At 44.3% G+C, this 15,174-nt stretch overlaps 1 protein-coding gene across 2 annotated transcripts in view; it reads right to left on the bottom strand.

The window, feature by feature from the left end:
* MECP2 (methyl-CpG binding protein 2) overlaps positions 1–15,174 on the bottom strand; it is a 63,268-nt gene that overhangs the window by 47,342 nt on the left and 752 nt on the right. The gene's annotated exons all lie outside the window — the stretch shown is intronic.

Here is a 15,174-nt window from a genome sequence, read left to right as displayed (position 1 = left end):
GGGGGGGGGAGTGAGAGATGCGGACACAGAGTGGTATCGTCAGGACACAGGCATACCTGTCGTTGGGAGCAATGGAGACATGGAATCAGTGGATATGCCCGTAATTAAACTGAGGCATAGACCTCCAAATGTCATGTATGCGTCAAAAAATGATGGTATAAAGGGGCACCTGGGTGGCTCAGCTGGCTGAGTGCTGACTCTTGATTTTGGCTCAGGTCATGATATCAGAATCATGAGATCAAGCCCTGTGTCAGGCTCCACACTCAGACACTGTGCTGGGCTTGGAGCCTGCTTAAGATTCTCTCTCTCGGGTCGCCTGGGTGGCTCAGTCAGTTAAGTGTCTGACTAGCTCAAGTCATGATCTCAGGGTTCTGGGATCAAGGCCTACATTGGGCTCCCCCACTCAGCGGGGAGTCTGCTTCTCCCTCTGCCCTCCCCCACTTGTGCTTGCTCTCTACTTTTTAAAAAAAATCTTAAGAAAAAGATTCTTGGGACACCTGGGTGGCTCAGTTGGTTACGCAGCTGCCTTCGGCTCAGGTCATGATCCCGGCGTCCTGGGATCGAGTCCCACATCGGGCTCCTTGCTCCGCGGGGAGCCTGCTTCTTCCTCTGACTCTGCCTTCCACTCTGTCTGCCTATGCTCGCTCTCGCTCGCTCTCTCTCTGACAAATAAATAAATAAAATCTTTAAAAAAAAAAAAGAAAAAGAAAAAGATTCTCTCCCCCCATTCAACACACATGCACTTTCTCTCTCTAAAAAAAAAAAAAAGAAATGATGGTGCAAAGACATTATTAGCCAGACGTTATCTATCTGTAGATGCCACATTTATAGGTAATTCTCACTTTTCCTCTTTATTTTCTCAAAATTTTTTTCCACTGAGGAGCACCTGGGTAGCTCAATGGGTTAAGCCTCTACCTTCGGCTCCGGTCATAATCTCTGGGTCTTGGGATCAAGCCTTGCATCGGGCTCTCTGCTCGGCAGAGAGCCTGCTTCCCTCTCTCTCTCTGCCTGCCCCTCTGCCTATTTGTGATCTCTGTCTGTCAAATAAATAAATAAATAACCTTTTAAAAAATTGTTTTTCCATTGAACAGATACTATTTTTATAATTAGAAAATGCAATTAAGGGGCGCCTGGGTAGCTCAGTCAGTTAAGCAGCCAACTCTTGATTTGGGCCCAGGTCATGATCTCAAGGGTCCTGGGACTGAGCCCTGCATCAGGCTCCGCATTCAGCAGGTAGTCTGCTTCAGGATTCTCGCTCTCCTTCTGTGCCTCCCCCTGCTCTCTCTCCAATAAATAAATAAATCTTTTAAAAAAAATGCGGAGCACTGAGTGGATTAAAGCCTCTGCCTTCAGCTCAGGTCATGATCCCAGGGTCCTGGGATCAAGCCCCATGTCTGGCTCCCTGTTCAGCAGGAAACCTGCTTCTCCCTCTTCCACTCCCCCTGCCAGTGTTCCCTCTCTCACGGTCTCTCTCTCTGTCAAATAAATAAATAAAATCTTTAAAAAATGTATTCTTGGGATGTCTGGCTGGCTCAGTCGGTGGATCATGACTCTTGATCTTGGGCTTGTGGATTTGAGCCCCACACTGGATGTAGAGATGACTTAAAAATAAAAAAATCTTAGGAAGAAGTATCCTTAGGGGCACCTGGGTGGCTCAGTCATTAAGCATCAGCTCAGGTCACAATCCCAGTATCCTGGGATCGAGCCCCCCATTGGGCTCCCTGCTCAGCGGGAAGCCTGCTTCTCCCTCTCCCACTCCCCCTGCTTGTGTTCTCTCACTGTGTCTCTCTCTGTCAAAGAAATAAATAAAATCTTTTTTTTTTTTAAAAGAAGTATCCTTAAACAGTTTCGTAGCATTACACTTTGCACGGATTCTACAGACTACTGAGTGGGCTCATAAAGACACTTGGGAGAGTAAGCCGCAGCAGGCTCTGAAAGCCACACTGTATCCCTTTATTGCGCCTGTGCTCTGGGGTCTCTCGAGGCTCTTCTCCCACATGTTGACTACTCAGGAGCTGAGTGCTCCGATGTTTGAGGCTGCACGGTACGATGTGCCCAGGTGTTCTTTTTTTTTTTTTTTTTTTAAAGATTTTATTTATTTATTTGACAGAGAGAAATTACAAGTACACTGAGAGGCAGGCAGAGAGAGAGAGGAAGGGAAGCAGGCTCCCTGCTGAGCAGAGAGCCCGATGCGGGACTCGATCCCAGGACCCTGAGATCATGACCCGAGCCGAAGGCAACGGCTCAACCCACTGAGCCACCCAGGCGCCCATGCCCAGGTGTTCTTAACCTTCTTCTGCCATGGACCCTCTGGGCTTGGTGGTACCCTCCTCAGAAGAGTGGTTTGAACTTTTTTTTTTTTTAAAGATTTATTTATTTATTTGACAGAGAGAGAGAGAGATCACAAGTAGGCAGAGAGGCAGGCAGAGAGAGAGGAAGGGAAGCAGGCTCCCTGCTGAGCAGAGAGCCTGATGTGGGACTCGATCCCAGGACCCTGAGATCATGACCCGAGCCGAAGGCAGCGGCTTAACCCACTGAGCCACCCAGGCGCCCCAGAAGAGTGGTTTGAAATGCATAAAAATAAATGTGCTGCTGAAGCGAGCACTGAAATGCATAAAAATAAATGCATAGGAACTGATTAACAGCATACGTCAACATGGGTGCTAGAGTAGTATGTGCTTCTTCAGGAAACCATTAAATAACTAAGTCTAATAACTACCCTAGGTCTGAAGAGTAACGAGGACAAATGATGTTTCTAAAATATCTGTAACTTTAATGTGATATGAAAGCATCTTTCATCTCCATTAGTGACTAAGTCACAGGTACTCCTAATACTACCATGGTCTATGGCCTACATATGTCATTGAAGGAAAACTGAATTTTCAGTGAGAGGTTAGTGAAAATCAAGAAGTATTTTTCCCATCCAAGATCACAGAAACCATGGATTCTCAACCATGACTCAGAACCCTTGGCTAGGAGGCAGAGGACCAGGAGGATAGCAGGAAGGCAAGACCTCAAAGGTAGATCAAATAGTAACAGGAGTTTTCGCCACATGGTGCAATTTCCAGAGTGATTTCCATATACATTTTCTGAATTTTCTGCAATGATCCTTCACTTGTTTAATTAAGAAAGAAACAGCTTAATAAATACTCTATTTTTATTTGTCTTAAATAATCTGGAAGAGTAGCTAATAAATTTTAGACAGCTGATGGGGCCCTTGGGTGGCTCAGACATTAAGTGTCTGCCTTCAGCTCAGGTCCTGATCCCAGGGTTCTGGGATCAAGCCCCACATTGGGCTCCCTGATCCTCCCTCTCCCACTCCCCCATGCTTGTGTTCCCTCTCTCGCTGTGTCTCTCTCTGTCAAAAAATAAATAAAATCTTTAAAAAAAATTTATACAGTTGCTTATAAGCTACATTTTTATAGGGTCGCCACTTAAAAAAGACTCTCAACTTTTCCTCACTCCTTAAGTATTATGACAACTTTAATCATTCCTATGTTCTTACAAGCTTAGAAAAAAAATTCACTAGAATTTTTTATTCTGGAGTTAAGTGGAACAAAACGACAAACTGTCACAACTGCAGACGTTTGTCTGTTTTTTGGGTTTTTTTTTTTTTTTTTTGGCCAAGTCTAATTCCAAAAACAGCTGAAAATATTAGAGCAAATTAGGACTTAATACGGACTGATACCTTCTGCTGTTTACAAAAACACCAAAAAAAACCCACACAGAAATTCACATTTTAAAAATATATTATTAAATATCTATAGACAAGTTTAAAATTTAACTAATCAAAGTAATGTCAAAACTTAAGTATCACTAGAAGTCCTAGAAAAGCCAAAATGCTTTAATCTTTTCAAAAATAATCCACACGTAGAAAGTCAGTTTGTGCTTAAAAGTGCTCAAGCTCGGGTTTTAACAACGTGGAATGTTGCAAAGACGACGGGAACAAAGGGAAATGTGCATATCTCAGAAGCCTTCTTTGCCTTCTTTCAAATCTAAAAATAAAACCTTTGGACTGCCCTATTAATAAATCTAGAAAATGGATGCCTTTTTTTGTAGAAAGCTTTCACAAACAAAGAAATAAAAATATCTTCTTGGTTAATAGGACCAAAGGATGTAAACATAAACCAGATGTCAATGCCCGTTTCTCTAAATTCCATTCTCCCTCTGGGCTCTGGTGGGGCTTCTGCTGCAAAGATGTTTCTACGGCCCAAGGAGACATGTTGAATGAAGGTCTACACAGAACGACACAGACCAAGCTCAAGAGCCAACTACAGAACGAAAAGAACGAGTTGCAGAATGGTACACAAAGCAGGAAAGCCTCTGGCACGTTTGTGAAGACAGTTTTGAGTGTTATACATTATTATGTGGGACACAGCACACAGCTTGCATGGAGAGTGTCCCCCGCTCCCTTTGGGGACAGGCTACCCTGGGGAGGCAGGGCGGGCTAGCACAGCCGGGACCTCACTGGGCCCGTCACACCAGAACCCCTGGAGGAGGATGTGAAGAGGGCAAAATGCTAACATATCTTAAGTGTGAGCAGAACATGCCCGAGCAGAGGGCCAGGAGGACGGCAGGAAGGCAAGACCTCGAAGGCAGAAGGGTCAGGCTGGCCTGCAGGAGGGCAGAGAAGCAGGCGCGCAGACAAGCAGCACAGAGCGCTCTTCTCTAACCTTCTGGGCCCGGGCTCGTGGGGCTGACAGTGCTGCCAGCCATGGCGGCTCATCGGGGTGGACCCCGTCCCTGACGAGAGAGTGAGCTAGCTTACGCACTGCTTCCTGCACCGTGAAAATCTTGGTTAAAAAAATAAGGAAAAATCAGAAGAGCTACGCAGCGGCTTTGGCACCAGAGCTGACTCTCCACGATACCAAGCTCCTCTCAGTATCAAGTATGGGAAAAGGAAGTGTGTTGGAGAAGGGGAAGCCCTCTCCTCACGGGTCTCGTGGAGGGAAGGAAGGTTTCATAGAGACCTGAAGTGGGAGTCCTGGGGACCTGATGGGTGGGTGGGAAGTCACTCAGGGCAGACGGCCTTCAGAGCAGCGTGGGATGGAATGGGGTCAGGATGGATGGCCAGAACTCTTCATGCTGCCTTCTGGGGCTCAGGGACATCTCAGAATGTGGTGCAACTTAGAAGGAAAGCAGAGTGCATCTGGCACAGCTGGTGTGGTGTGTCTCGTTTCCTACCAGCCCACTCCTCAAACAAAAACGCTCCTTGCCCTCGGGCCTGGCTTGCTGACCCTGTGTCCTCTCTGTGCTCCAAATACCTCAGACCCAGCCCACCAGTCAGTTGTCTCTTGTCTTAGCCTCTGAACATGGTCTCTCCCCAACTCATACTTTCTTCTGAACTAGCTAACGTCGCCTTATTGTTCAGGTCTTGGTAGTCCCTTTTCAAAGAAGTCACTTCCCTGACCCTCACTTCCAAGTGTAGGCGGGGCCCCTCTACCATTTGTGTGCTCCCTCAGTGGTCAGCGCTCTTCCGTCATAGCATCTGGCCCCTTGTAAAGTAAAGGTCTGTTTGCCCATCTGTATCTTCCTTTAGATCAGAAGATAGCTAAGGGTAATCCACAGCCATCTAGTACAGCACATGACACATAATACCATGCTAAACCGGTATAGGGTCAATTAATCAAGTGTTGCTCTGTAAAGAGCACAAGAATCGAAGAGAAACGAAGTGACAGCAATCCTGTCCTGAATATTCCCAGGACATTCCTTATGCATATTACAATACAAATAAGACAGAAGGTCCAGCAGCTTCAGGAGACCATTCAACTCTGAGTCCCAAGGAGCCACTTCAACTTAGTACCAAAATAAAAATGCTCCATTTTCTTCAAAATTGACAAATGAGAATTGGCTGAAGTTCTGCTTGTCAAGTAAAGGGTCCTGCCTCATAGGCTCTGCTCACCTGATGTCACATCTGATGAAAGGGAAGCTTCTGAAGTTTTGCTTTCTAGCACTAACTGCAAAAAATTATTTCTTCCTAGCCTAATTAATGGCTCTCTAGTCTCTACAAATAGCACCGCAGCCATAAATTTGTGTGTTCATCTACTCATACGTAGTCTTTTCTTTAGAACTATGCAATTAACAGGGCACCTGGAGTGGATCAGATGGTTAACCGTCTGCCTTTGGCTCGGGTCGTGATCCCGGGGTCCTGGGATCGAGTCCCACATCGGGCTCCCTGCTCAGTGGGGAGCCTGCTTCTCCCTCTGTGTCTCTCTCTCCTGAATAAAGAAATAAAATCTTAAAAAAAAAAACTATGCAATTAACGGGCCACCCTTGATTTAGCAATATCTCTCCAAGTTTAAAATGCATATACTCTTTAAGCCAGCAAGTCCCACATCTAGGAATTTCTTCTACAACCCTTAAAAAGAATGATATGGCTCTACAGAAATGGATATCAATCTCCAAGATACATTAACTAAAAACAGCAAATTTTGGAAATGTGCAAGGTGTTTTACCATTTGTGTAAAAACGCACACCCACCCTTGTGTGTGTAAATGCCCACAAAATATGTAAATACAATTATAAAATAGATAACAATATGAAGTATCTAGAATAGTCAATTTCATAGAAACAGAAAGGGGAAGAAGGGTAGTGGCCAGGTGGGGGAGGGGGAACAGGGAGTTAGGGTTTAATGGAGATGGTTTCAGTTTTGCAAGATGAGAAGGGTTCTGGAGATACATAATGGGGACGGTTGCACAAGAATACACTTAATGGCACAGAAGTGTACGTGTAAAAGTGGCTAAAATGCTAAATGTTACGTATATTTTACCACAATCTAAAAATTACACCCAGGTGCATGTGCACAGGCACACACACAAATAATTAATAAGAAACTGGTAACAATGGCTGCCTCCAGAGAGAGAAATGGTTATTTGGGGACAGGGTGGCAAGTAGCTCTTTAACCATATAACCTCTTACACAACCTTTTTCGTTCTGTACTATACACCCATTTTAAAAAGTTCATTTAAAAAACCCAGCCTATACAAGAAGCTTTTCTTAATTATAAACCATTTATATCCTTTACTAAGTAAAAAATATTTTTCAATCCAAATCAGGATTCCACTTCAGTTTTAAGGTTATTTATTAGATTTAAACGATGCAAGCTGCAAAAAATTACTTTTTCCCTAAGAATATATTCACCAAAAGCCTGCCTTTATTTTTATGAGCTATTACAGAAATGCTTCAAAATCATCATAGAAGAAAATTACCATTTTTATCAGTACACAACTTTTATTCCATCACAACCAAGCTAGCTGAATATAGAACTGTTTCACCAGCAAAAAGCCCTCATCATAATTCAAGACAAAAATCAGCCTGCAATGACACGAGTTAGGAAACAAACGGCGCTTATGTTGCAGTCTACCCTAAGCTCTCACTTCTGGGTCAGAATCTAAAACACACACACGCACGCACGCATATATGCACGCACATACACACACACACACTCTGGATTCCTCCTAGTTTATCCCAAACCTACTTTGTGAAGATCCACTATTTTCTCGAGTCTTCTGGAATGAGCACTGGAGCCGTAGCCACTGGTACTGCAGCCTCTTTGGCCCCGCCCAAGCCAAGGAGAAAGCGGCACTTGCAGGGCCCCAGACTGCCTCTGCCTTGAATCAGGGGCTCCAGGACTTGTTGGGGGAATGAACAGATGATTATATGCTGACCAGCTAGCCATCAAGTCTCACAAAGAAAAACTTCAGAAAGAAAAAAGTAAGAGACACTTTGCTCACTCGAACTCAAGTCTCAAAGTGAAGACTTCACTAAAGGTAGAGACGAGGCGACTGCCCCACCGAACAGCTATGACACAACCAGCTAAGTGGGCTCTAGATCTCATCCCGACCCAAAGCTACACACGAAAGAGGCATTTTTATAACCATATGAAAAACAGGAAAACTTACCTATAATTCTTTTGTATGTATCAATATAGTACATCAATCTTTTTATAGGAAGAAAAATATACGGATGGATACTGACATGTTCTTAAGGTAGGAAAGGACTTTTTCTAAGTATAAAAGCGAAAGAAAAAATCCTAACAGAAATTTTGTATATCAAAAAAGACAAGCAGAATCAAAAGATATACGACAAGGTAGGAGTATCTGTGTAATGACAGAGAGTATCCTGGACACATTACAAGTTCTTACAGATCAACTGAAAAACAAATATCCTGATGGAGGAACGAAGGCAGAACACCAACAGGCAAGCAACTCCCAAACACCAAATACAAATGGCTGATGATTACTGAGGTCCGGCCCCAGTAACAACCCAAGGAGCACAGATTTAAAAGATGGGCATCCAATTCTGGGAGGGTGTGGGAAGAGGCACTTTCTCATACTGTCATGGGAACCGCAACAGCCACTTTAGGAGGCGATGTGGTGGTACCCTCAGCAATTCCGAGTCTAGGCAGCTGTTCTTCGAAAAGACTGGCACATGTGGAAGTTCAATCCAGCAGCATCTTTAATAGTGAACCGTCGGGAAAGTCAACAGGGGGACAAGGCATGAGATCACACCAGATCACACCGCCACTTAACAGAAACGAGGCAGAGAGAAATAGATCACAAGAACAGATGCAAAATATGTATAGTATCAACCTCATTTTGTTAAAACACAAAATGTGCATATTTGTACAGCCTGAGAAGATTCACAAGGACCTGCATTTATAGTTGTTACTCTGGGTATCGCGAGCATGGAGAGTAATGGTGAGCTTTCGTCTTTTTAAATGGTATACTTTAAAATGGTTTGTTTTCTATAAAAGCATGCATTATTTTTATAATTTCTTAAAAAAGGAAAAAAAGAAAAATAATAAGAAACTTATCTAGTAAAGACAGGTTCTGTCCTTGCAGAATTCCCTTCAGTTTCTTGAAGCTCAAATGGCTGTCTTTCCCACTCGTAAGTAACAGATATTATTCTAAATTATCTCTTCCTTTCTACATGTCTTGGAAGAAACTATTTAGACTGACCACTGCCTGTTTTATAAAATCCATTCATAATCTGAGAAAAAGACTATGAAAAACATAAACCACCCCCAGGCCTCACATCTACCAGAAGAAACGCATTCACTGCCATGATACATTTAGTCCACACCATTTCTGAGACAATGCACAAAGCACCAGCCACAAAGCACCAACTCCCACCAGCATAAATATGCGGTGTACAAAGGACGTCCTGTCAGCAGGGCCCAGAGTACACCCCACAGCAATAAAGCAGAAATGACAATTTGAGTCACAGGATCAGGGCTGGAACCAAATTTGGGACTTGGAGGCAGCGCAATGCTCCTCACTTCATTCCACACCTTCTAGTTTCCCTCACCCCAGCCCTGCCCTCACACAGTCCTCTAACAGGCCATGTTATGGATGGCCACAAAGCTTTAGACTCAGGTGTCAGAAACCACCAGAGAGAGACAACAAAGTGCTACCTGGGGGTCTCAGCCAGAATCACAATGGCAGCTTATGCATAAACTTACATTTTTTCTTAGGAAAAGGAATGGAAAAATTCAATCAGTACGTTCTGCCTTACCACATGGAATTTTGAAATCCAGGTGTCAAAACATCAAATGTGGAGTGACCACTGATTTTAAAAAAGCTTGAAATATTGAGCCTGACAGTTGAGAATTAAGGAACCACTCATTTTTACAAAATTAAATCCCACACAATGGCCCCAAGATGGCCAAAAGTGTGGCTTATAGAGCACCTGAGTGTCAGACCTCATATGGCTTGGATCCTCAGCTTTTCCAAAGGCACTCATTCTACTCTAGAGTCTCAAGAGCCAGACCCGTGTCTGGGTCCTCTCTTTAGTTCCCGTGGGAGGAGGGTAGCAAGCACAGCCAATAGCCATGCGCTCTGTGGTTCTGTGACAGCTTTCAAGAAGCTGTCCTTCTAGGGGGCCGCATACCAGTTCCCGTGTCTGAAAATGTTTTACCACTGCTCACTAACATTGACCAGGAAGTCATTTACCCAAAACCAAAGCAAACAAAGCACCACGCTGAAGACCGCTAGGCAACAGCAGCAGTGGCAGGTGAAGAACTCACGCCCTCGGCTCAGCTGACCTGCTTCAAGGTGAACTGAAGTTGCAGATCACCAGTTCCGGCTCTAATCTGACGCCCGCCCCCAGATCACGCTGTGGCTACCAAGTAACCCTACCCAAACTGACCTTTCAGGGCTCAGGGAAGTGACTTTTTTTTATTATATGGCACAGTTTGGCACAGTTATAGCTTTAGTCTTTGGGGTACTTTTATACTGTCCAAGAGTAGTACATCTTGTTTTTTTTTTTCCTTGTTTTGTTTTGTTCGTTTTTTTTTTAAAAACAGATGGCCAAACCAGGACATATACTAAAAAAAAAAAAAGGAAGGTTACTTACCTGAGCCCTAACATTCCAGCTACCATGGAATCCTGTTGGAGCTGGTCTACAGAAGCAAGATGTATTCTGGGGAGTCACATGTCACATCAAAGCAGGAACTGGTGAGTCTGTATTTTTATGGAGCCTAAAACAAAGAAAATCGTAAGTTGAAAGCCCCCATTGTGCTGCACGACCTTTTTCCCAGGGCTATTTGGGACATTTTGAAGATAAACATATAGACAAAGTACTATGCTATTTCCCAGCTTACCTACTAGGAACAAAGGATAAACTGCAAATTCCTAGCCCATAACACACATACTAAAATAAAGATTCATGTGTGTTAGAACTGACACTATCACAAGTCACCTCTGAGGGACACTTTGGAACTTTGGCACTATAAAGCGTACTGTCAGTGGTGATCCCTGGTAAGTATTTCTTGCACTACATCATACAGAAAGGCTCAGGGAGAGAAAACATGTTCAAGAGAACATTCAACATCAAAATGTCATCCCAAAAAGAACACATGAAATCCAGAGGCAAAGTCTCCCTTCTTTTTCAAGCAGCTGAATTTGAAACGAGCTGCTGTAACATCACTTAAAGGAGCTTCAACCCTGAGGGGGCGGGGCGAAACAGCACCAACAGAAACCAAACGCCCTGGGAGATCCAAAGCCCTCCTCCAATATATGCAAGTCTGTTTCAGAGCGATCACTTTTAAGCCTCTCAGATCTGTTAAATCACAATGCTCAACAAACTAAGTTATTAGTTTGATAGTTTCTCTTTTGTTTTTGAATATATTCAAAAGACTTCTGTCGTTACATTTTTCATCAACATAATATCATTTCCTTGTTAAAATCTAAACTGCCCCGTATTAGCTAATCTCTGGTTAGCGTGCTGGCCCAAGAGCAGCACTTTCACCTTTACACTAAAAAAGCCTCCAGTATACAATTTAGAGACTATTCACACTAATAATTACTCATGTAATTAAACCCAGAGAAAGGGCAACACCAACCAAGTCTTCTACAGCTGGTCTATAACTACTGGGATGGTACCTAGAATTATCTATTGAGGTGCAGTGAGGCCTTACAATTCCCTTAAACAGTGGAGTCACAGAATACTTTGAAATCCAGAAGTCAAGGTAACAGTTCTACTCAGTTAGCTATAGAATAAAAATCAAACCAGTATCTTGGCTGGGAGGCCCTGGCAAAGTTACAACTTCTCACAGCCATGGTTTTTTACTTGTAAACTGAGGGAGCTGGACTAAGGTTCCTTCCAGCTCTGAAATTTTAAGATCTTTGATTAACTCAAGATTTCACGGAAAAAAGAGCAAGCAAATGAAAGCAGGTAAGTAAAAATCCAATGAAACAGTAATTTGCAGGTTCATATATATGATGCCCCCAGCTCCTAGGCAAGGAAGACAAGTCAACCCTTCCTAAGGCTTGCTCCCCAGAGTACAGACATCTGCAGGAACTGCAGAACAGCCATACTGAGGACACCTTCGCATGCCAGCAGACCCAACGTAAGTAAGCCCCGAAGAAGTTATAAAGGCCAAGGCTTTATTCTTGAGTAGAATGGCCACACACACCTCTTCGATACGGGAATGGGGATGCCCTGCCTGCCACCAAATACCCACTCCCACTCAGATACCCCCAACACCATACCTACCATCAAAAATGGCAGAACCAAGTATTTAAGTAATGGCATGCAAATCAAGATTTCAATAGGAAAGAGTTCCTTGCAAGAGAAAGGCAGAAGAGAACAGATAAAGGCAGAAGAGCATAACTTTGTGTAAGTGAGCCCAAGGAAGAAGAACCCATTCACATCTGTCCTACTGGAAATGAGGAAAAGGCACAGTGGTCACAGTGGTGACAACAGCAATCTGACTGGAGAAGGCTGGTGCAGAAGAATTGAGACAAGGTCCTTCCGTCGAAGCAGAAATAATGCTCTGCCCAAGAAAAAAGACTGTGTCTGCCGGCCACATGAGGCCGGTCTGCATGCATGTCACCGCAGCAGAGGGCAGTGGAAACAAGCAGGTGTCCCGCTGCGCTGCCTGGGACTCGCCACCAATCCAGGACTGTTTCCCCCACCCCTCCACCCCCGTGTGCTTAAAAAACTACAGTTGATCCTTGAACAACACAGGTTTGAACTGTTCGGGTCCACTTACATGCAGATGTTTTTCAGTACAGTACTATCAATGTATTTTCTCTTCCTTATGATTTTCTTAATAACATCTTCTTTGTTGTCTTTAAGAATACTGTATATACTACACATAACATACAAAATATGCATCAATCAACTGTTTAAGTTAATAATAAGGCTTTCGGTCAACAGTAGGCTATTAGCAGTTAGATCTGGGGAGGGGGGAGTCAGAAATTATACGTGGATTTTCAACTGCACGGGGGTGGGAGGTCGGGGCCCCTAATCCCTGCATCGTTCAAAGGTCAACTATAGTCACTACGAATGTCAAACATTTTCTGGGATTCTCTCCTCATAGATAACTCAGGTAGCCTGGCGACAAACTGCCTTAGCCAATTAAAAGATTTCTACTGACAGTCACCTTTATAAATGATGACAAGTTCCAGGACACGTCATTTATCATGGAAATAGTCCCAGGCAGGTTCGTCAGCAGTAGAAACTGGGCTAGAGTAAGGAACTAAAAATTTTGCTTCTGCTCTTCTCTATTTTAGGTGAAAGAAGCAAGGTTCTCATTCAGTGCCCACATAGGGGATGGAGTATTTGGGTGGAGGCAACATTGTATTGGACTTATCTAGTCAAACTCCACAGCTTCCTTTTGTTAAACTCCACAGTTTGCCACTCCATCCCTTCTAGCTTTGGCCACACAGAGGCAGGGTGAACGGGAAACAATGACTCTGGCTAGAAATTGCAAAGAGAACACAAAATTGTATTCCAACCCTCCCAATACATCAACAGCACAAAAGTCAGAGTAGAGTTTGACTGCATCACGCTTGATCGGGTGAAATAAAGACCTGGTACTGTAGCTCTAAAGCACTCCAGGCACATCTGTAACAAGAAACAGGATGCCGTGAGAGCCCATGAAGCAAGAAAGCTGCAGGTCTCTTCAAGCTATTAGAACATACTGACTTCAGATGCCACCAGGCACTTTTCAGAGAAACTACATTCTGGAAGCTGCCCGTGCTGCTTAAAAGGCTAGAGGTATGATGAACAGCTAACTGGAGGGGCACTCGAGGAGGCAAGTGCATTGCCAATGATGCAAAACAAAGCAGAGTCCTCGTCCTGGCACGTCATAGGCCGAGATGCACAAACCTTGGAATCTCTGTCAAGTGGGCTTGTGCGAGTGTATGGCTAGGAAAGTCCCTCAGTGATCTGCCACCAAGCCAACAAGCCACCAAGCTGACGTGCCACAAAGAGGTATCTATAACAACTTATTTAACCAACTGTACTCTACTAGATGGACTGTGTCCCTTAAGGTTCTCACGTGTCTGGGTAAGAAAATAAAAGCAAGTGTTTCCCGGGCTTCCTGACTGGCATTTGAAATAGAAGTCATAAAAGGTCTATAAATAAGCCTATTCCCTAAAGCCCTGGTGGGAATTCCTAAAAGACCGAAGAAACCTAGACATCATTTTGTTTGTTTGTTTGTTCTTGTTTGTTTTTTTAAATAAGGATCCAGCAGATATCAAAAGACCCAAGAGGTCAGCTTACTCTTGTTGTTAACTGAAGTTGCTGAGATCCAGATGAAAATTCTGGCCATGAAACACAAATTTCTTCTCAAGTAATAAGTGCCTATTAACAACACTGAATTTTACTACCACGGCACAAATAAGCTTAATTTTTCTGGTATAACAAAACACCTAAAACTTGTGAGAGTCTCCCAAAGTCTAAGCCACTTGGCATCAGGCGCTGCTAGATTTGCTTCCACCATCACCAAGCCCCCCCCCCGCCCCCCCCCCCCGCCGAATTCGATCCTACCATCTCACAATTTGGGGTACTGATCCCCCACAGAACAGAGACACAATGTGTGAATGGCTCTGCAGAGTCCATTCCTGTTCCTGGAAAAAGAACCAGAAGCACACATCTGCCGGACCATGAGTCAGGAATATCACTTTTGTGGTGGAGCCCATTTCTGCTGTGACCAATCCACAACGAACACACTCAACACAGGCGACCACCACAGAGGTAGGTATTCCAGAGCAAGCTTTCCCAATCTCAGGTCCACTTAGCAAGGTCATAAACGGTCTCCTCCGTGAAAGCAAGTTTTTTAGACTCTTTGCAATGACATTAAGTCTTCAGGGCATAACCACAGTAACACTGCCACACCACGTAAAAGTCACCTGAGTTTCAGTGTGGGCAATTCAGTTATAACCAAACTAAAAAGAAAATAAACTTTCAGGGGGCAACTGACAGGAACCACAGCGATGCGATGCACTTGCCCCATCTGGTAATGATGATCTTGAGCAGGGCGCGCTCCAGGACTATAGAAGCCGGTTACATACTATGTCCCACTCCACTTATGTAACTAGATGATCTCCGGCGAAGGGGGGCGGGGAGGATCGGAGGGCGCTCACATTCTGAGGCCACGGAACCCCCAAAGACCCTGGGGGCGCACTCCCACCGAAGAGCCTCCGGTGCTCCCGGACACACAGTCCCCTATGAAAGGTTCATGATGGGAACTATAACCGCCTCTTTATGATGAGTTGTGGGACCAGGAACACAACGTCTAGTCCCTTTTGTGGGTGGGCAATAATTCCCACCTACTTTTCCTGCTAGAGGGGAGAGGAGATGGTGGACCGACTCGCTCGCACTGGGGGCAGAAAGTCATGGAATGGGCGAGAAGGAGGGGGAGGCAAAGCCTGGAGATGGGGG

Source organism: Mustela nigripes, chromosome X, assembly GCF_022355385.1.
Source record: "Mustela nigripes isolate SB6536 chromosome X, MUSNIG.SB6536, whole genome shotgun sequence".
Classification (NCBI taxonomy): Eukaryota; Metazoa; Chordata; class Mammalia; order Carnivora; family Mustelidae; genus Mustela; species Mustela nigripes.
The sequence above is the reverse complement of the archived record's forward strand: the minus strand, read 5'-3'. Positions and strand labels throughout refer to the sequence as shown.